The sequence below is a fragment of the Bombina bombina genome, chromosome 7 (genome assembly GCF_027579735.1).
Source record: "Bombina bombina isolate aBomBom1 chromosome 7, aBomBom1.pri, whole genome shotgun sequence".
Classification (NCBI taxonomy): Eukaryota; Metazoa; Chordata; class Amphibia; order Anura; family Bombinatoridae; genus Bombina; species Bombina bombina.
In genome coordinates, this window is record NC_069505.1 from 312,695,804 (window position 1) to 312,720,359 (window position 24,556).

Sequence of the window (24,556 nt, forward strand, 5' to 3'; positions counted from 1 at the left end):
CGAGACGTAAGGTCTCGTATCAGGGAACATTTGTCTACCATCAGAGTGGGGAAATCATCCTCACCTATAGTCCAACATTTCTGTATCAAACACAATCAAAATGATGCTTCTTTCAAATGGCAAGCAATAGATTATATACCAACCCCGAAAAGGGGGGGGGATAGACAAAAGCTGCTTGAAAAGCGTGAGATGCTTTGGATTTTTAAACTTTCCACCAAACTACCACTTGGCCTTAATGCAGAGTACGATTTAATTAATTATTGGGAATAAACCATTCACAGGTATAACTTTACATTTTAATAATGGGTCTGCTGTTTGCGTAGTATTGTCCCTCTAATGGTATCAGTATGCACTCACTTAGGTGTTTCTTACACCCTTGATTGATATATAAGGGCATTTACTTTATTCCATTACACTAAGTTCAAAGTATTGTAGAACACTTATTTACTGTGTATACAACATACAAGCAATGTTTAATATACATTTAACAACAAGGAGGAATATGTATGATTTATGTCCCTTTTTTGCTCATTTTTGTTATATATATACTTAATCCACTAGGGTGCTTTATTATTTCTTGTGTATTTTGCTTTTTACATTAGGTTTGAAACATATGTTAACCATTGCCAAAGGATTAATGCGCACATTTATATGCATACATACATTTAATATATGAGCTCTAGGACCCAGGGTCGAATCTATTATTGTTTGTTGTGTCAGACTATTTTCTGACAGGTTCAGTGTCTCATTAGATACAATTGTGTGATGTCATGAAGGAGTATCCTCATTTGAATATGTTTTAACCAATAGGGAGTTCACACACCCTTTTTAAATCAACCACACTAAGTGTTCTCTAGCAGTAGTGATTACGGCACAACGCCGAAACGCGTATACTGTCATTTTTGCACTTGTATCTTTTGCACCTCCATGAACTTTTAAATGTTTATGCTTCAATAAAAGCTACGTTTTATTTTACTTCATTGTTGCTGCTCATTGCTCTTTTTCTCTGGTTGGATATGTGTATGTATATACTGTATGTATTTATATGTGTATGTATATATGTATTTATATGTGTATGTATATAAATGTATGTGTATGTATTTATGAATAAATAGAACAAAATATTCTTCTATGTGAAGAACATAGGAAATATTCATATTTTCATGTTGGGTTAGTGCACTTAAGAATATGCAATCTGGTTTGCGCACGGGTAGTTTGTTTTTACTATTTTTGCTCCATTGACTTCTGTGGGGGAATTGGCTATCGCGTGCACAATATTCTAACTTTGGCTTTTACGAGCATCTGGTTAGTGCGCAAGTAAAAACTGTTGCAAAAACTTACCTCTAGTGCAGTTAATGCTCGTGCATGAGCTTTAAAAAGTGCTCCCCTTGTAATCTGGCTCTTAATTTTTTCCTGAAACATGGATTAGATAGAAAGAAAGATAATGGACAGACAGTGGCTGAGAGACAGACAGACATAGATATGTCATAAATAAAAAGATAGATTAGTTAAGTGTTTGCACTGACTGAAATTATATATAGAGAGAGACAGAGAGAAGCTGTGGCTATGATTTCCTTACTATTTCATATTATGTACTGATATTAAATCTAAATTTATATTAAACATCTAGATATGATTTAATTATTCAGTTCAAATGATCTGGGTTAAAATGGAATTTCATACAGCTTAAGAAGCAGGGTTTTAAGACAGGTGTAAAAGCATTGTGGGTGAAACAAAAAGTAGCTACACAAATTAAGGCGTGTTTGAATAAAAAATAAAAGGCGACACTAAGAATACCTGAACAGTACACGATTTTCCAGTTAGTCAAAGCCAAACCCCTCCCTTTGTTGCTATGGCTACACAGGTTAATGTGCTTCTTTTATAATACCTAGCATGTAAATGAATAGTTGTACTTACAGAAGAGACACCAATGACACTTAACTTCACGGAAGGCAATTTTATGATATAAGGTAAGTCTCAATCTTTAATTTATGATTGTGTATTGCCCTTATGGGTTCTGCAAAATGTTTCTAAAACACAAAAGTGAATTAAGTTTTCAATGGTCCATTATTGACAAATAGTATGTTTATATATATATATATATATATATATATATATATATATATATGTGTGTGTGTGTGTGTGTGTGTTTTATTTTCATATATATTGTGATTCTTATTTGCTCTTGTTTTATGGAAATTAAGTTTGAATTCTTGCTACAATGAATTAAAAGTACAGGGATATATATAAATGTTTTAGACTATCAATCCTAAAGCATTCAGTATATGACCTTTAAACTAATTTCTTTCCATTCATATATATCTGACATCATTGTTTTATCATATTGACTCATGGCTAAACTTTTTAAACTGTTTTATTATTTAAAACGAGATTATTTATTTAACCAGATTAAATTCATTTTAATGTTGGAAATATTTTTCACTAGATGTGTTGAGTAATAGTTTGTGTTTTTCCTTTTTTAATTGTTTTTACCAAAATTAAGCATGGTTCAAACAAAAACGTACAGAAAAAATGATACCCTGAAAAATGTGTCAGTATGTAATTTATTTTACTGTGCACGTGACTTATGGAGCATACATACGTATATCTTGAGCACTCACATTTAGAGTTTGAGGTTACTCAGATAGCTGATGGTAACTCATATCCTGTCTACACTTCCTGCACATAGAGCATCCAGAACCTGTTACTGTAAGTGCCAAGGTATATGTAAGTATGCTTCGCACAGTAAAGGTAAAACAACTTTGTAATATAGTTTAATCAATTTTAAGCAACTTTCTATTTTACTCCTATTATCAAATTTTCTTTGTTCTCTTGGTATCTTTACTTGAAAAAGCAGGAATGTAAGCTTAGAAGACTGCCCATTTCTGGTTCAGCACCTGGGTAGCGCTTATTGATTTAGCAATCCCTTTAAACCAATAATCTTCAAGAAAAATAAGGAATCGTTAATTTTACGACTTTATACATGGTAAAAATTAAAATATACGTCTTATAAAAACTCCTTTGTAAAGAAAAAGGTTAAATACTTATACATATTTTTATTGTATACGCATTTCAGGTTGCTTTTTTCTTTTCTCCTTAAATAATATGATATAGAAAATACACAGGTGTCTTTTTGGAGAGTAAGAGTTTTTGTGACATATTTTTATATCCTGCTAGCATCAGAATTATTATGTAATATGCATTGCTGTCCTGGCTTTTTTTAATTGCAGCCATAAAATGGTGTTTATTAAAAGGGACATTTAACACTTTGAGATGTTAATATAAAATTATAAATTGTATATATAAAGAAACTTTGCAATATTCTTTCATTTTTTTATGTTGTCCCTATTTCCTGTAATTCCATTCTGAAATTGAGAGATTTCAGTTCCTGTTAGAAATGGAAGTGCAGAACACTGTTATATTCCACACAGCTATTGGCTGCACACTCTAATGACCTATTTATAAAAAGCTGTCCCTAATTGGACCCAGCCGAGAAAGTTACAACATGACAGTCAAATGCTTTATAAATACTAAAACTTTACACCTATTTTGTCAATATTTTAACTAATGAAACTATATATATAAAAAAAGCTATTTTTTTCTCAAACTAATATTTTCTTTGAATGCATCTAGCATTTATTTAGTGTTTAATGTCACTTTAATACTATATAGCACTACTTTAATTTTTATTGTTTTTTTACTTTTTAATTTATGTATATAAGTAGGGTGACCATATTGCCACTTTAAAAAGTTACACACATGAAAAATACATATGCCAGGGCTGTTTTCAGGGCTGTTTAAAGTAATGTTTTGTATAAGAACCCTGACATATGTATTTATTATGTGTCCCTTCTTAAATCGGCAATATGGTCACCCTATATATAAGTGTTTATGAAATGTTAGCATAAGGTACACCCTGCTGCTTTGTGGGTGAGGAAAGGACTAAGCTTTTATTATATAGGAATTAATATCTAAATTTTGCAACGTGCAAATAAGATGTACTCCTTTTTTAAACACATAATGGCCCCTGATGCCCCTGTTTCCGCGTGAGACTTCAGGCGCTTCCGAAAACAGTAGTTATGAAGCAGCGGTCTTAAAACCGCTGCTCCATAACTTGTCCGCTGCCTCTGAGGCTGTGTACATTAATACGTCCGATTCCTATACAATTAGGCTGATTGACACCCCCTGCTAGCGGCCGAGGGGCGGCATTGCACAAGCACTTCACAAGAACTACTTGTGCAATGATAAATGCTGACAGCGTATGCTGTCTGCGTTCATCGATGTATGTCGGACATGACCTGCTGAGCGGATTATGTCGGACAGACTGATGATAAATTGGCCCCAATGAGTTCATTGGCGAATCATGGTAGTATTTTGTAATACGTCGTGATACATTGCTGCAAACAGATATTTTCGTATGCATCTCGCTGACATTTAGTTAACACCACTATATTGAAATCATTTACTATTTTATTTTAATTTGTTGTCATTTTAACACTAGTTTCCTACAATAATGTGCTTTTACCCTCACAAAGGGATTAATCACAGTTAAAGGGATGTGAAACCCAAAAATATTATTTTATGATTCAGAGCATAGCATTTAAAAAAAACGTGTTTCTATCTTACTTCTATGATCAAATTTACTTTTTTCCCATGATTTTCTGTGATGAAGCGATACCTACGTGGCATCTGGAGCACTACATGGCAGGAATGGATAACATTCTTGCAAAACTGCTGCCATATAGTGCTCCGTAAATGGGCGGGCTCCTGAGCTTATATGCCTGCTTTTCAACAAAAGATAAAAAGAGAACAAATAAGAATTGATAATAGAAGTAAATGAGAAATGTGTTTAAAATTGCATGCTCTATCTGAATCATGAAAGAAAATTTGTGGGTTTCATTTCCCTTTAAAGTGCCGCTTGGGAGCCACAGGGAACTGCTGGTCTTAGCGGAAACTGCTGCTGACCCAATCAGCAGGGGCAGCAGTAGCACAACCCATCTGTAGAGTTGCAAGGTCACTAGAATTAAAATTATGAAATGTAGCATGTTGTTTTTTTCCACTCTAACGGCCCTTTAAAACACATACTTTTTTATATTATTTATACTTTATAAAGTAAAGTTTCTTTAATGTATACTTTATACTTTTGATGAAACTGCATACATTTTAGTAAATGTATTCATTTTAAGAATATTATGGAATTTATATTATTAATGCAAGTTTAACTATTTTTTCAGTGTTCATTTATTAATATTTATCCAACTATTGGGTGAAGTGAAAGTTGCAAACTTTTAAATTGTGTTTGTTACATATTCTTAAAGGGACATGAAACCCATTTTTAAAGAGCATGCAATTTTAAACAACTTTCTAATTTACTCCTATTATCTAATTTGTTTTATTCTCTTGATATTCTTTGCTGAAAAGCATATCTAGATATGCCCAGTAGCTGCTGATTGGTTGCTGCACTTTGAAGCCTCGTGTGATTGGCTCACCCATGTGCATTGCTTTTTCTTCAACTAAGGATATCTAAAAAATGAAGCAAAATTAATAATAGAAGTAAATTGGATTGTTGTTTAAATTTACATTCTCTTTCTGAATCATGAAATAAATTTTTTGGGTTTAGTGTCCCTTTAATAAAGGAAAAACATAAATTACAGCATTTTTTTAATTGTTACTAATCAAAGATTTTTTTAGTTTTCATAAAAAGAAGTTAAAAGAAAGGGTAATAATGTGTAAATGTGTTCCTTTAAGGCCTCTAAAACTGGAAATACAATTTATGTGTAAGCTATTTGAATGCCTTTGGTAAAATAAAAGTGTATAATGGCAGGGTTTGGAGAGGAGTAAGCAGGAAATGTATGTGAAGAGAGCAAATGCATATGAATAAGGAATGTTGCCAGTCTTTTGGGGAAAACAAAACATTTAAAACCACTCCCAGTAAGGATATATTAGTATGGAAAAGATAAGGGGGTCTATTAGGGTGAACTTTGAAGTACCTTTTAAAAGGCATGTGGTATTAGTTTGCTTTGTGATACCTTGTAAGAGGACAGGAGCAATACCAGGGGGGCTTTGAGTTACCTATTGAGAAGTCAGGAGCAATATCAAGGTGGACTTTAAGGTACGTTGTGAGAAGGCAGGTGAGGTGTTTAAGGCACATAGGTCATCAGTATGGGCTGTGAAATGGCAGGATGAGTATCAAGGTTGGTTTTGAGGCACCTAGTAAGATAGCAGGAAGAGTATCAGAGTTTGTTTTGAGGTACCTAGCAAGATGAATGTCAGGGTTGCTTTTGATCTACCTAGTGAGATATCAGGATGAGTATCAAGGTTGGGTTTGAGGTACCTAGTGAGATATAAGGATGAGTATCAAGCTTGAGTTTGAGGTTCCTAGTGAGATATCAGGATGAGTATCAAGGTTGCGTTTGAGGTACCTAGTGAGATATCAGGATGAGTATCAAGGTTGGGTTTGAGGTACCTAGTGAGATATCAGGATGAGTATCTGGGTTGGGTTTGAGGTACCTAGTGAGATATCAGGATGAGTATCAAGGTTGGGTTTGAGGTACCTAGTGAGATATCAGGATGAGTATCTGGGTTGGGTTTGAGGTACCTAGTGAGATATCAGGATCAGTATCTGGGTTGGGTTTGAGGTACCTAGTGAGATATCAGGATCAGTATCAAGGTTGGGTTTGAGGTACCTAGTGAGATAGCCGGATGAGTATCTGGGTTGGGTTTTGAGGTACCTAGTGAGATAGCAGAATGAGTATCAGTGTTGTTTTGATGTTCATAGTAAGGTAGCAGAATAAGTACCACAGTTGTTATAAGGGTTCATTTTGAGCTACCAAGGGCCCAATGAAGTCAAAAAATCTAAGAAGGACAAAATAGGTACATTAAAATGTGAGAAGGGTAGCATGATTAACAGTGACAGGGAGAAGGCTGAGGTACTAAACCAGTTCTTTTCATCAGTATACACAAGATAGGAACCAATTAGAGATATTTTGAAACAAACTAGAACATACAAGCCCATACCATTAACTGTGTTTTCTCTAGAGGATATCAGGAAAAAATGGATTATATTAACGTAAATAAAACTCCCAGGTGGAATACACCTGGGAGTTTTATTTACGTTAATAAATAATACGGGAACGTAGCACTGTGTTAGACAAACCTCTACACTTAATTTTTTAAGACTCATTATCCTAAGCATAGTACCAAAGGACTGGTGTAAAGCTGATGTAGTGCCACTTTTTAAAAATGAAAGTAGGGCGGATCCAGGAAGCTATAGACCAGTTTGTCTGACATCAATATTGGGGAACATACTGAAGGGATTATAAAGGATTATATTAAGTATATTTGTGTAAACAAGATTGAGTTCAAATCGGCATGGTTTTATGAGAAATAGATCATGCCAAAAATGATTTAATTAACTATACATTTACTTCCTCACAGAATCTAAAGGGGAATCAGTTGATGAGATATACTTGGATTTTACAAAGGCGTTTGCTACAGTGCCATGTTAGGTCATGGATAAATAACTGGATGAAAGACAGGGAGCAATGAGTAGTAGTAAACGGATCATACTCAGATTGGACAAATGTTATCAGTGGATTCCCCCCGGGAACAGTATTGGGCCCTGTTTTTTTTTTATATTTTTATTAATGACTTGGAGCAAGGATTAAATACCAACATCTCTATTTTTTGCAGGTTATTAGGTCAGGGCAGGATTAACTTGCTTTACAAGGGGATCAACAAAAACTAGACGAATGGGCAGGTAAATGGAAAATGAGATTTAATACAGAAACATGCAAGGTTCTAAATTTTGGAAGTAAAAATAAGCATAATAAATCTATTATTTAATCTATATAAATCTATTATTTAAATGGGACTAGACATAGTCAAACAGAGGCGGTAAGGGATTTGGGAGTAGTAATAGATAACAAGCTAAAGATGGGTACACAATGCAGGATGGCAGCTTCTAAAGCTAATAAGATACTAGCATGTATTAAGAGATATTTTTAGGTACCTAGTGAGATAGAATGATGAGATGAGTACCAGGGTCGATTTTGAGATTGACTATCAGAGATGGTATCAGGGTTGGTTTTGAGGTACCTAGGAAATATCAGGGTGGGCTTTAAGGGAAGCTAATAAGAAGGCAGGAGGGGAATTAGGGTCAGATTTGAGATACCTAGCGAGAAGACAGAAGGAGTATCAGGGTCAGCTTTGATGTTTTTAGGGTCTGATGATCAAAAACCCACCACATTAGAGATGTGCAGCCATGAAAAATTTGGTTTTCCTGAGTTTTTCGTAACGAATATTCAGGGAAAATAGTTTCCCCTGAATATTCATTGGCTGTAGCTTTATACTTATGTTTTATGCACTGGATAGCATGTTTACATTATCCTCTTATTCACAGAACCCTGGCCACGCTAATAGGAGACTTAGTGTGGCCGACTCCCAGGGCCTGCACTAAGGACCTTCTCATTTACCGCAGGTCCTGGAAGCTGCCACACCAAGCATCCTGTTAGCGCAGCCAGGGCTCTGTGAAGAAAAGGGCTAGGTTAGGGATGCTCTCCAGCATGCAAAAGTGAAGTATTAACCCTTAAAAATCAATTTAAAGACAACTAATAAATATTTTTTTTGTTTTCTTTAAATTCTGTTGGTGCATTCTTTCGGATATTTGTTTCGCTAAAAAGAATGCACAACTCTAATATCCAGTTTAAGGGAAGTAAAAACTAAATATGGAATGTACCGTATCTTCAAATTTGACTAGAAGCATTTTTGTATTCACAGAACATGAGGACTTTTCTCAGAAACATTTTTGCAAGCAAAAGGGAATTGAAAAAATGCTTCAAGTCAAATCATAAATGCACTTCATCAAACAATGTCAAAAGTAGTAATGGCTGGTCTTTAAGTATGAGTTAATACAGAAGACCATATGGCTAGTTCAAAACATCTATAGAGTTTATTATGAAAGGGAAATTAACACACAAACTTTTTTTTTTAAGTTAGTTAAGGTCATATATAAATTTGTTTCTACAGGGACTGTGTAGGGTGCTGCAGGGTTAGGCTTGTAAAGTTTAAAGTATAAACTTGCGATTCTCAAGGCAGCTGGAAACCCACAATTTGCACAGATAAAAATGGGTCAAAATAAATTATGCTGGTATTATTTATTATGTATAATTAATAGTAATATACATCTGTTTGATTTGGCATAGAACGAATCCCTAATGTGGCCGTTAGACATGTGCAATTCGGTTCGGATCGATTCGGAAATTCGGCAAATTCGGAGATCCGAATTTCCGAATTAAAATACTGTCGAATTTACCGAATAAATCCGAATTAGTTCGGATTTATTCGGTAAATTCGGATGGCCATGGATTACACTAGTATTGTACAGTATATTAGGTTATATCACTCTGCTATGGGTTACACCTAATATACAGTACATAATACTAGTCTAATACACAGCACACATACCGAAATTCCGAATTTCCAAACCGAACCGAATCAAAACGAATCCAGCCGAATTTTTTCAAATCCGAATGAATCCAAAATGAATCCGAAACGAATTCATTCAAAGTTTTCCGAATTCGAATCGATCCGAAACGAAATTCGAAAAACTCTGAATCGATCCGAATCAAAACAAATTTTTCGATCATGCACATATCTAGTGGCCGTTACATGCAGTCTTCTTTTCTGAACTGGATTTCTGAAAGTGCAACACACAAAGATACGGATTTGCACAGATCTTTGTGTGTTTAAAGTGAATGTAAGTATTGATGCTAAAGTGCTTGTTTTTTAAAAAATTCGATTAAAAGCAGGGGCACTTTAATTCATCAAAATTTACATTCACTTTAACTTTCGCTCAAAGAAGTCCAGCTCTGAAAAGAATCAAATACCAGAAGTGGCTGCCACATTCACCATTAATTCTACACTGAATCAAGCAAATGCACATTTCTATTAATTATAAACATTTAACCACACAATCTCAATGTTTTACATGTCCCTTTAAGAATGCATTTCTTTATTTATTTTTTCAGTGGAAATGTTCTATTATAATTTGTTTCATTCTTTTCTTTATAATAAAATAAACTAACACTTAAAGGGACATGAAACTCAAAAATGTTTTATTCATGATTCAGAGCATTCAATTTTAAACACTCCAATTTACTTCTATTATCTAATTTGCTTCATTCTCTTGGTGTCCTTTATTAAAAAGCATATCTAGATAGGCTCAGGAGCTAGCTGCTGATTGGTGGCTGAACTTGTATGCCTATTTTCATTGGCTTACAAATGTGTTCAGCTAGCTCCCAGGAGTGCATTGCTGCTTCTTCACTAAAAGATACCAAACGAATGAGGAAAAATTGATAACAGAAGTAAACTGGAAAGTTGTTTCAAAATGTATAATCTATCTGAAACATGAAAGAACATTTTGGGGGTTCATACGCCTTTAAAATAATAATGTTTAAAATTATATTTTACTTTTTATGTTAAAAAAAAATCTAAAAAAAATTAATTCATAAATATAGTTATGTAGGGGCCGAATTATCAATGTCCGCTGCACATCGATAAATGCCGATAGCATACGCTGTCGGCATTTATCATTGCATAGGCATTTCACTAGACTATGCTTGTGCTATGCTGCCCCCTGCAGATTCGTGGCCAATTGGCTGCTAGCAGGGGGTGTCAATCAACCCGTTCGTATGCTATCCGGCGGATTGCTGTACGCAGCTTGAGAGGTGGTGGACGAGTTAAGGAGCAGCGGTCTTAAGACCGCTGCTTCTTAATTCCTGTTTCCGAGCTTGATGAATTGGACCCATAGAGGCCTATGTATTAAAGGTCTTGCGAACCTGATCCGATAGTGCGGATCAGGCCAGCAAGACCTCGCTGAATGCGGAGAGCAATACTCTCTCTCTCCATATTCAGCATTGCACCAGCAGCTCACAAGAGCTGCTGGTGCAACGCCGCCCCCTGCAGATTCGCGGCCAATGGGCCGCCAGCATGGAGGTGTCAATCAACCCGATCGTACCCTGTGCTAGGAGCAGGCGGACAGGGTTATGGAGCTATGGTTATGGTCTTTAGACTACTGTTTCTGGCGAGTCTGAAGACTCGCCATAAACAAAGGCCCCCATATGGAGCTTGATAAATGGGCCTCATAGTGTTTAAAAAAATCTATCCAGGGAAACTCATTCACTGTTAAAAAGAATCTGTTGCACAATCTGGAAACCAATGCCTGCTGCAGCAACATCCCATTAGCAAACACTGTAAACGATACCTTTCATACCAGTGGGAAACAAGAATTCTAAAAGCAAATGGCTGTTTTCCATATGTACAACCAGAAGCGAATCAGAAGTACCGGTAAAAACCTTTTAAAACGTTTTATCCAACCTGCTTAGGACTGGAAAAGGTTTGGATTTTGGAATAGTTTTGGGTTTCGGAAAATTTGCTGTAAAATGGGACCATTTTTTGAGAGCTGATTTGTCAAATATAAACAATATCTTATGTTATTTAGGCAATATTAACGTGTCATAATACAGCTTCTACATGCAACCTAAAGCTGGTTTTATATCATTGTATTACTTCTGTATGCATAGTACCATCAGAAAGACAGTACAGCACATATATATAGTAATGAAAAAGTCTGGAACTGGAATAACTCTGGATTTTGAAATTCCGGATTTCGTGATTTGTATCTGTACTAAAGGTTTTCTCAGTACAGTACTGAAACAAAAACTAATCAGTTATGCACTAACAATATCTTCCTTTATGAAGATGTGCAGGATTTGATGTTTTTGAGCAAAACGTTGTCACATTTATCTACCTTGATGACAACTAATACATGGCAGTTTAAAAACCTATGAGAATTAGAACTGTTAAAGGGACATGGAACACTAATTAATCATTCAGATGGACAGTTAAAAAGAAAAAAAAAATGTTCCAATTACTTCACTTGTCAAATTGACTTCACTCTCTTGGTATCCTTTGTGATATTTTAGCTTTTTTCCATGAGCTCATACTGAGGTAGACTCACGAGCATGCACGCAACTTGAGCACTATTGTATAGCATTGTTGCATACACTGCTGCCATACACTACTGACCCTACCTTATGAAAAGGGACATATTGAACAATTCAATGAGTTCACTTTTGAGTTTAAAGGGACATTGTACACTACATTTTTCTTTGCATAAATGTTTTGTAGATGATCCATTTATATAGCCCATCTGGGAGTGTTTTTGTAACAATGTATAGTTTTGCTTATTTTTTAAGAACATTGTGTTGATTTTTAGACTCCTAACCAAGCCCCACAGTGTCAGATGTATACACACGTTTAAAGGCTCCTGCTGGCGATATCTATATTTTCATATGCAGGGGAGATAGTGTGTGTCTGTTCTTCTTGTTTACCCAGCCCCTTTAAGTGGGTGTCCCAGATTATCTCATGAACAGTACTTAACTGGGAGCTTCTAAGAAAGTTTTTAAAAGGTTCTACATTGCATTTTTATATCAGTATCTGTTCATATTGTACTTTATAGTAGTGTCTATTACATGCAGTTATATGAAAATTGGTGTATACTGTCCCTTTAATGTCCCTTTAAAGGTGATGGGTGCAAACAACAATGCCCTGCACCTATGCCCAACATCACCTAAACAAAACAAAAAGAAAACGTGCAAGAGCAGTGCTTTTTATAATATTAAATAGTTTAAACTGAAATCTAAAATGGTACACCTTTATATGCCTTTAAAAAGGAATGCTGCAAGTAATAAGGGTTTGGTATTGAGCCACGTTTTATCACTTCAGTAGAAAAGTACTTCTGTTACAGGAAACCTGAATTTGCCCCATGACCTAATTTACAAAAAGGATTACAATGCCTTTATGCCATAAACTGAATCAATAAACCTATACAGACATTGTTAATTGTCCATAATCCCCTCATTCTTAAGATTGTATGAATGGTAATTTCATAGCTGATTGCAATTATATCCTATAAGAATTTATAAGTAAAAAGACAAAATTCACAAAGTAATATGCAAAAATAGGAAGCTCCTAAGTGCAGTATTGGCTTTGCTGAAAGGTACTTTGTCCTTTTGCCACTCCCTAGTAAAGCTTGTCATTCCACTAAACATATGTTGTGTATCTGCTTAAAATAAGATTAAAAGGGAGTGCTGACATTACATGGTTAAAAAGAACCTCAAGAATTTCCTCATCCTACTAATCTTATTAATTAATAAAATAAATTCAAATCATATGCTGTAGCAACATGATAATTTAAAAAGAAAATGCTCTGTTTTAGTTAGTTTGTGTTATTTATCCCACTATTGATCACATTTAACTGTGTTTAACCTTGTAAAGACAAGAGGCACTGTACTGCTACTATTGAGCCTACCTAGGAATGCTTTTTATGAAAGGATGCCAAAAGAATGAAATAAATTGAAATATGTTTTAAAATGGCAAACAGACAGCACTGAAATGACATTGAAAGAAAATTAAACAAAAAAGAAAATCCAAACATATGAAAATTCAACAATTATACGTATTCAAATATTTTTTAATGAAAATGTGATTATTTTTCATCTATGAATTTGTTGCAAAGTAGAAAAATATTTTTTGAGATAAATTTTTAATTATACCAGAAATGATTGTCACCCTGTAATGATATGTGGCATGCAACTGATACAGCTCTTATAATACATTTTAAATATTTTTTTTTTCTTCCAATGAAATATTAGAAATGCATCAACAAAAGAGAATACTAGCTAGCGGACTGAACTATCAGCACATACTAAATCTAATAATAATTACATTAAATAAAAATTACGCAATACGATTTAACAAAATACATATTTTACATTCCTATGTTCTTAACATAGAAAATAATGTACTTTTTTATTATTCAAGGGACAGTCAAAACCACAGTTATCTTAAAGTCTTACTTTACATTAAGCTGTAAATATCTTCCTACACCCTTTCTATATCATGTCTAACCGTACCTTTAGTGTAGCCTTCTCTGGTGCATTCTCTTCCTATTTACCACTTTCTGTTGTTGTACAGCAAGGCTCTGTCCTTGTTCCCCTTCTCTTCTCAATCTACACGTCGTCATTAAGTTCCTTATTAAAGTCCCAAGGGTTTCAATATCATTTGTATGCCGATGACACCCAAATCTACCTCTCTCCTTCCTTGCTAACGCGTGTCACTAACTGTCTTTATCATATCTCATCCTGGATGTCTCATAAGTCTCTCCAAAACCGAGCTCCTTATTTTCTCCCCTTCTTCCAAAATCCCCCCTCCCCCCATTTTTCTATAACTGTCGACAACTCCACCATTACCCCTACACCACATGCCGATGTCTTGGGATCACTCTTGACTCAGATCTTTTTCTTTCACTCCTCGCATTCAGTCTTTGGCCATTTCCTTTTGCTTCCACATTAAAAACATCTCTAAAATTCAACATTTCCTTACACAAGACACAACTAAGATTTTTTTATTTTCAAACATTTTTTTATTTTTAAGATAAAAAAAATAATATAATATACGTTTAAGTACATATCCACAAAAATCACATATCTATAGAAAAGACACACATTTCTTGTGGTTAAAACAGTAATACAAGACAACCCACCCCGGTTTGACACCTAGCCGGGTACAACAGACCCATGATGGAGGAGTTTTTTGCCCAGGTAACCACCTTACTGGAGGAAATGAGCCGCAAAGCAAAAAGACGGCTTAATGATCCCCTAACTTCCATCGAAATCTCACATTCCCAAGATGGCGACAGCCAGCCTACATTCCACAAAACAGAAGCTAAGGAACCGATTGTGGAACAGCTCACTGCACAGCAGCCCTTTTTATCGCAAACAGAGATCCTCAGAAAGACGGCGGTTCATTACACAGCTAATAAGACAATCTCCGGAGCGTCACCACCCCACGCAAACAGCTTACCGCACTTTCCTGAGGACTTGCTGATACAAGGATCTAAGCAGAATCTTAGAAGGAAGCTACCCCAATATTCCAGCCCTCCCAGTCAAGGTACCCGAGAGGATGTGCAGCTCGCTCACCTAGCGCTGGGCATGTTCCGGGGAGATGTGGCCGGCTCCTACGGCAAGTCCAGAGAATTTTCTACATACCACATAAGAGTCATATGGACTCGGATGGTAGAGTTTGGAAGATGAGACTGTTACTTCTTGGTGACCTAAGTGACCAACAAGAAATATGGTCCTTGAGCTCGGTTTCACCCACATATGTTACCCCAGATCCACATCGTCGCATAAAAATTGTTTCCAAGTCTGGAGTAGGTTAAAGACGATCCTTAAGCGATCCGCTGGACTTCTCCCATGCTGAATATGACACCAAGTTGTTGTGGACTCATAAATGACGGTCAAAGAACCTGAAGTAAAGAGACTTCCTACTTACAAAAACATTGTTTTATTAGCTCCTTCTCCCTGAAGATGTGTTATATCAAGCGTGAATCTAAATAATTCAGGTTGGCTACTAAAATTTAGATGGGAATATTTTTGCTCTATAGCATTGTATGATTTCTACCCTTACAGTGTCTCAACAGTTTCACTTATGCTCTTAGTTTGTAGAGGAGGTAATTTATTTATTCATTTTGTATGGGTGATCTTCCCCCTACATCTCTAGTGCCTGTTATGTATCCCCTCCCATAGTACTCTTCATACAAACTGCCTATTAGCTAGAATATAAGTTGACATGTACCATCTTACACAACCTATACTGGGAGGGCAATAGGCGGGTCACTCTTTGATGTACTCTTCTAAACTAGAGCAAGTTGGTATTATTTTTATTTTAGCCTGAATATAACATTTAGACCATATCATATTCCCAGCTTGTTTGAGACCTTTGAAAGTCCGTGGAGGGTAGATCTCTCAGTTTCATTATGGTTTAAATACTGGGTTTTGAAATGTTTGTTTTACAGCTGTCAGATTTTACTATTTACTACTTCCTTCAGTGTTTTATAACGTTATATATCTTCTCATGCACCTACTTAAACTGAGGAGGGATGGGTTGCTATTTTGTTCTTATGTAAGAATATGTTACTCTCATTATAACTTACACATATGACATGTTCAATTGACTAGGTTTAAATTAAGAAACAGTTATTACGCCCTACCCAAACTAGTTCCTAGAGACATTCCCCTGACTAAACATTTTTAGTGAACATGTCATATTCATTTTAATGCAGCGCGCTTGGTTTCAGTACTCATCCACTCATTCTTTTTTTTTTTTTTTTTTTTACTCTCCAGAGCAGCTCTTTCTCCATACAAAGTATCCTATATGTTTACTATTAGCTGTAAGTGTAATGTTATATTATATTGTATCTGCATCATCAAAGTTTCAGAGTTGCCCATAATTTTATGACAATTACCACTTCATTCAACGTAAACATAGTTCTTCTCCCCTACCTGTAACGTAACTAAAAAACCTCAGAGGTCTAAACATGTCCATTAGTGTAACACTCTATCTAGCTCCGCCCCTTCTCCTTCTCCTTTCCCCATCCCCCCCTTATCTTATTTGAGCGGCTCTTGCCTGCTGCACCCCCCACCCACTTTCTTGCTCACTAGCTAAGCTCACCATGCCTACGCATCAAATTTTGTATGAGGAAGCCATATATTAACTATTGTTCCTTAGAAATCACAAGATGGGTTCCTACTAATCTGCTAATATGTTAGCCTTTGCCATTACACCTGATAATTTTTATTACACCTGTGCTTTAGCTACCAAAACCTATTATATATCAAAAACGAGGTCACTATTAATACAACTCAACATTGTGTAACACATTGTTCATAGTCTTCCTATATAGCTTTGTTTATGGAGTACAATCTATTAGCTCAACTTTATCCTGCAGCATTGATTGAAAATTGATCCCTCATGTTAATGCGTACCATTAGGTTGCCTATGATATATTTGTTGCTGATCCATATTGTTTGTTCTAAGAGGTTTATCTCTCCATCTTGTTTTCTAACCTAATTGTCTAACGCAGTGTTGAGCTGTTTCTTATCTGATTTATGTATATTGTTGAAACCTCAATAAAATATATATTTATAAAAACAGTAATACAAGGTATTACACATTAGTACAACATAAATAGTACCCGAAGGTTTAAGTCGGGAAATTAGAAGTGGGAGGAATTGGGGATTTCTGATGTATAAGAATAATAATGTACAGATTAACTAGTTATAACCATTAGGGAAATTGTTGAATATTAAAGAAAGGGTTGTGGGGGAAAAAAGATGAGGGGAGGTCTACTTTAGAGGTCAGTATTAGGAAGCCATTGGTATTAAACATAGATTTCCAGTCAGCCCAAATCATTTCAAATAGATCAGGCTTTTTGAGGAAGTAGAAAACACTTTTTTTCCATGGAGTATATATATATATATATATATATGCCATGATATTAATTATTATGGGCCAGGTAGGGGGAGTTGTTTTCTTCCATGATCTGGCGATCAATAATTTTATAGCAGAGAAAAGGTATATTCAGAAATAACTGTGATGTTTGTGTTGGGTGCATATGCCTAGGTGTAGCAAGGCCACAGCTGGTGACTTGGCTAGGGGTATCCCTATTCTAGCTAGTGTGGTGAAGCATGTTTCACAGAGGCTGACGTTTTGTGCAATCCCACAATATATGAGTCATATCACCTATATGGTCACAGTTTCTCCAGCATTTAGGAGAACAATTGGGCTAATCGTGTAGGGACATAGTACCAATATGTAAGGAGCTTAAAATAAAGAGGGATGCAATGGATAGCTTTTTTGGAAAGCAAGAGCGTACGTTGCCAGGTTTGAGTAGTGATGTATATTTTCAGTTTTTCTTCCCATTTCATTATATGTGGAGCTTTATCTGAGGGCAGAGCTCCCTCCATTAGATTATAATGTAAGGACATAGGCCTACAAACTTTCCCTCCCTGCTGCCATTTGGACTCCCATATAGTTAACTGGCGTGAAAATGTGGGTTTAACCCCCTAGCTAGTAAGTAAACTCATTACCGTAGCACAACTAAGATTTTAATCCACTATCTCATCCTTTCTGCCTTGACTACTGCAACTTCATCCTATCTGGTCATACAACCTACACTAACCTTTTCTAACCCCAGTTCCTCCTTTGTTATCCCCTTGAACCCCCTGTAAGCCTATGAGCCCAGAGGTTTGTAGATCACCTTCATAAGAGCAGTCTACAACAGTGCAACTCTCTGCAGGTACCTCTACTTACTTAACACCATAAAGGTTACTTTGCATACCATGCCTATGTTTATAGCACTACTGAATCTGATAATAATAAACACCTAAATTCCACAAGGTGCATAGAATATATGCAAAATAGAGAAGAGAACAGTAATAAAGCTTAAACGAACAGTAATGTCAAAATGAAACTTAAAATGCACTGTGTACAGCATGACATTTTAAACAAATATCCAATTTACTTGGATTATTAATTTTGCTTTGTTCTCTTCTTATGCTTTATTAAAAATTAATTCTAGGTGAGCTCAGAAGCAGCAGTGTTTGCAGCATTATTTATAACAATGTTATGCATAGTATGCTAAAGACACGTGCATGCTCCTGAGCTCCGGGATCTCAAGAGAACAAAGTACATTTTAAGATAGCAGTAAACTGGAAAGTTGTTTAAAATCACATGCTCTATCTGAATCATGAAAGTTTAATTTTGATTAGACTGTCCCTTTAATTGCAGACAAATTTATTTATAGAAGGTAATTCACAATCCTAAATGATTTGTGCAAAAATACCAAGTTTGTCACATGCATCAATGTATAAACACAGATCACGCAGCAGATAGACCGCCTAAAACAGGGTTCTTCAAACTTTTTATCACAAGACCCAGTGCAATGATACCACATACCTTTATGTCCCTATGTTAATGCTTTGGGGGCGATTTATCTGTTTCCGCACAAGCCTTCAGGCTAAAGACCGCTGCTCCATAACTTGTACGCCTGCTCTGAGGCCGCGGACAGAAATTAAACCGATCATATACGATCGGGCAGATTGACACACCCTGCTAGCGGCCTCAGAGCAGACACACACTCTCATACAACACACACACACACTCTCATACAATACACACACACACTCTCATACAACACACACACTCTCATACAACACACACACACACTCATACAACACACACACACTCTCATACAACACACACACTCTCATACAATACACACACACACTCTCATACAACACACACACACACTCTCATACAACACACACACTCTCATACAATACACACACTTTCATACAACACACACACATACTCATACAACACACACACACACTCATACAACACACACACACTCATATAATACACACACTTATTCTCATACAACACACACACCTCTCATACAACACACAAACACACCTCTCATACAACACACACACACTCTCATATAACACACACACTCTCATACAACACGCACACACACTCATACAACACACACACACACACTCATATAATACACACACTCATTCTCATACAACACACACACACACACACACTCTCATACAACACACACACACACACCTCTCATACAACACACAAACACACCTCTCATACAACACACACACACTCTCATATAACACACACACTCTCATACAACACACACACACACACTCTCATACAATAGACACAATTTCAAACAATACACAGATTCTCAAGCAATACACACACCCACGATCATACAACACACCCACTCTCATACAACACACACACTCTCTCATATAACACACTCTAATACAAAACACACAACACACACTCATACAAAACACAAAACACACACACACCCACTCTCATACAACACACACACACACACACACTCTCATACAATACACACACTTTCTTTTTTTTTTTTTAAATCTTTTTATTGATTTTCCATATCTTATAACAACATTATAGAAAAAAGAATCACAAATTAATACATACAATAAACAAGGACAGAAGAAAAGTAATAATAAGTCAGAATGATATGCAACGGGCCTGCTGAGTTATAATTTAAACTACTAGATGTGCGAGAAGAAAAACAAGACAAAATAAAACGAAACAAAAAAAAAAACCAAACACAAAAAAAAAAAATTCCTCATCACCCCCTCTCCACTCCCCCCACTCTAGCCTGCCCACTAGGGGAGTTGGCTCTTGTTGGTCAGCAGCAATTTAAAGATATTCTAGCTATATATGCTAGGTAAATCACCTCTTAGCATAGCTTCTTCAAGGAATATTGAACCCCAAAAAGGTTGCATTATCCTGCAGTTGACTTTCCTTTGGCAAAGAAGAAATTAAGGGCATCCATTTCAAGAAAAATCGTTTACTTCTTTTTTCTAAATTATCAGTGAAGTCAAATTGTTCTAGAGTCATTTGATTTAACAATATATTCTTGAATTCAGTCAGTTGCAGGTTTTTTTTGGAGATCCAATATTTCAGGATTAAATTCCTGCCTGGAAGGATTATGGTATTCAAAAGGGTATTGACCCTAATTAACCTAGAGTTATCTATAAGAAAAAATATGTGGACATCCTGAAATTTAAATGTGCAATTACACAGTTTTTCAAACCAAAAATTTATTCTATGCCAGAACTTTTGGCTTTTAGGGCATTTCCAAAAGTAGTGATAAATATCAGCCATCGTGAAACTGCATTTGCTACAGGTGCTTACTGATTTTTTCTCCCATTTAGATATCATTGCTGGTATAATATATAACATGTTCAGGATCTTTACATGTGATTCTCTCCAGGAAATAGAAGCTGTAGCAGAGTCCACCAATGCAAAACTGTTTTGGATTATGTCGAGTTGGGGGTTGGTACTTAAAAAATACCATTTATTTGTGATTCTATTTAAATTATCCGTACCTTGATAGCCTTTTACTGTTTTATACAGAGCAGATGTCATTCTTTCCCCATTTCTATACCGGTCAATAGTGGGAGATAATTTATCCCAAGCTGCAAGATTGGGTTGGTTTTTGGTTAAGTCAAAAAAATAATGTCTTAACTGTAAGTATGCAAAAAATTGTTTATTGGGGATATAAAATTCATCTTTAAGATTGTTAAAAGATTTGCATACCCCCCTAGCGTCAAGAAGCTGTACCATATAAACCAAACCACTCTCTTCCCAGCTCTGAAAAATTTTGGAGTTTAAAGCGTACGGAAATTCAGCATTTCCATTGATAGTGAGAAATTTAGAAAAAGAGGGATCAACCTTTAGGCAATTACAGATATTTTTCCAGGCTGTAATAATATTACCTACACTTGTAAGGTTGTTAATCCTTTCTGGGAATTTATTTTTTTCCAAGTGTAACAAAGCTTTTAAAGAGTAGGGCTTGATTAATTGTTGATCCAGAGATAAGGGCGCATAATAATCAGAGTCTTTGATCCAATCAAGAGCAATCTTACCTTTACAAGCCCAATTGTTAATTTCAATATCAGGGAGTGCTAACCCCCCCTTATCTCTTGGTAGAGTCAATTTATAATGAGAGAGGGCCGACCTCTTCCCATTCCATAAAAACTTTGTACAAATTTGTCTGAAAAATACCAAGTCCCTCTTAGTGATAAATAAAGGTATACTTTGCATTACATAAAGAATTTTGGGAAAAATCATCATTTTTATTAGATTCACTTTCCCCGAAAGTGAAAGAGGGAATTTAGTCCAATTAGAGAGATTTTTGTGGATTTCGGCCCATAATGGTGTAAAGTTTAGATTGTACCACTCATTGGGATTTCTCAATATTTTAATACCTAGATACCTGATGAAACAATTTGCTGTTGCAAAAGGGATTTCCTGTAACCCGTTTTTATGCTTATATAACCATAATATTTCAGATTTGCTATAATTAACCTTATAGCCTGAGAACGAGCCGTATTCCTCAAATATCTTTAAAATTAATGGAATGTTCTTCCTTGAATCCTTTAAGAAAATCAACAGGTCGTCTGCATACAAAGAAAGTATTACCTGGGCGTGACCTATGCAGATCCCTTCAAGTTTCTTTCTAAACAGCACTGCCAGCGGTTCGATAGCCAAGTTAAATAAATAAGGGGAAAGGGGGTAACCCTGCCTGGTTCCTTTTTGGAGTAGAATAGGTTCAGTAGAGAATCCGTTAACAAGAATAGAGGCTTTAGAGTTATAATAAATCAACTGTATAAAATTCAATAGTGCACCCCTTAAGCCAAATCTTCCTAGTGAAAATAGCAAATGATCCCATGTAATCGTGTCGAACGCCTTTTCCGCGTCGACCGTTAGGATAGCAAAATCAGTTGGTAACTTTGTACTTTCTTTACTCAACTTTTCCCAAAAGAATTCTCTTATGATCTGAAGTTACCTCAAATTATTAGTTGAATTTCTCCCTGTCATGAAACCAGTTTGGTCCTTATGGATCAGTAAGTGCATAAAAGGTTTTAATCGCTGTGCTATAATTCCTGTTAATAGTTTATAATCATTATTTAAAAGCGACATAGGCCTATAAGAGCCAATTTGTTCCGGATCCTTATCTTTCTTAAGTATCAAGGAGACTAAGGAAGAAGTGAAAAGAGAAGATTGCATTGTACCTGAAATATAATAGTGATTGAATAATTTCTCTAGCGTTGGGCAAATAGCTTCCCCCAATAGTTTATATAGCTCTATGGGCAGCTGGTTTGGACTGGGGGCTTTATTAGAGGGGGCCCTTTGATATTGGAGCATTAATTTTAGCTAGATCATCACTAGAGATTTGTGGGATACTAATTTTATCCCAAAAAGCTTGTTTGGCTTGTTGATCAATTGGAGAGTCGGAAAACACTTGAACAAAATAGTTTCTTATATGAGTTCTTATAGCTTGTATATCTGATATTCTATTGCCCTTCACTTTAAGGGAGTCAATTGATTTTTTTTTTGTTTATATTTAACCAAATTTGCTAAAAATTTTCCAGCCCTGCCTCCATGCCTGTAGTAAAAGGATCGGGATCTTAAATCTTCAGATTTAACTTGTTGGTTCAAGAAAATATCCCTTTCCTGTCTACTGCGGATATATTTTTCCCAATTTTCTTTAGATGAATTATTAATGTATAGATTAAAAGCATTACGTAGCTGCTTGGATAATTGAACATCCCGTGCTTGCATTTTACGTTTCCTTAATATCATGAATGCTTTAATTTCTCCCCTGATGACGGCCTTAAAGGACTCCCACAGAATTTCAATTTTGTTTATATAATGAAAATTAAAGTTATAAAATTCCTTCCATCGTGCCTGCAACCAGTTTTTGAATTGAATGTCTGCAATTAAATGTCTAGGGAAAAAAAATCTCCCAATATTATTTAAATTATGCGCCCTTATATCTAGATCAAGTAGAATGATTGCATGGTCTGACAAGACAATTTCTTTAATATCAGCTCTGGATTTTAGGCCCATAATTTTCCCATTCACAAGAAAAGCATCAAGCCAAGATAATGTCTGATGTGACTTGGATTCACACGTAAACATTTTAATGTCTGGATTTTGAATCCTCCATATATCCTTTAACTCTAAATTAGTGGCAAAGTTTCTCAGCAATTTTGCTTCTGATTTATTATTTTGGTTTTGGGTCCGTTTAAGTCTATCCAGTGCTGGAAACATAACTGCATTGAAATCACCTGCAACAATGAAATGTTCAGAAGCGAATTCTATAAGCTTAATTTGTAAATTATCCCAAAAAAGTTTATCTGGTTTGTTTGGCCCATACACATTACATATAACAAGTTCCATTCCTTCAACCTCTAGATGTATAATAGTATATCTTTCCTCCCTATCTAGCTCTTGAGATATTATCCTATAAGACAAGCGTTTATTAAACAAGAAGGCTACTCCTTTCTTTCTTGAGATGCAGGGAGTTGCCACCACCTCCCCCACCCAACCTGTTTTCAATTTAGGTATCTCTTGTATTTTTAGATGGGTTTCCTGTAAAAGAACAATGTCCAATTTATGTTTTTTAAGTAAATTAAGGATACCCTTACGCTTGATTGGGGAAGTGATGCCTCCTACATTCCAGGAGGCTATTCTAATGCTATCTCTCATCTATAAAACTATGTCTAAGAAGAGTAACAAATCTTGAATACCCATACATAAGTAAAGCGAGTGGTGGGGGAAGAGCAGAGGGGGGAGTCGGGGGAAAAGGGAGAGGGAGGGAAGAAAAAATAAATAAATAAATAAAAATAAATAAAAATATATATATATATATGTTTGAAAAAACAGGCTTTTTCTAATTTTAACCTTTAAAGCATATTTCATAGCATAATCATGTTTCGAAATTAGACAGTACAGAGTTAATGTCCATATAAAATGAATGGAACCTTGTGAATTGTCATTTTCCTGCTTAACACCAAAATTACATGTGAAACCTAATAACAAAAAAGAAATAACAACAAAGAAAAAAACAAGGTCTGATAGAAAGCCAAGCATTAAAGAATATCTGCAAGGTCTATTTTTTTGTGCTAATATTATTAAGTAGCCAAGACTTTGTGGGGTATCATTTTCCTGATTGACGCAATAGCTATAATTAAGGCTTAGTGGCAGTACAGGAGTGATCACCAAAAAGAAAACC

The 24,556-nt window shown here is 35.6% G+C and overlaps 1 long non-coding RNA gene across 1 annotated transcript in view; it reads left to right on the forward strand.

Moving 5' to 3' along the window:
• Positions 1-1,873: 1,873 nt before the first annotated feature.
• Positions 1,874-24,556, forward strand: part of LOC128666378 (uncharacterized) — an 85,879-nt gene continuing 63,196 nt past the window's right edge. The window contains exon 1 of the long non-coding RNA XR_008403236.1: positions 1,874-1,970. This is a non-coding gene — a long non-coding RNA (uncharacterized LOC128666378). The remainder of the gene's footprint in view (positions 1,971-24,556) is intronic.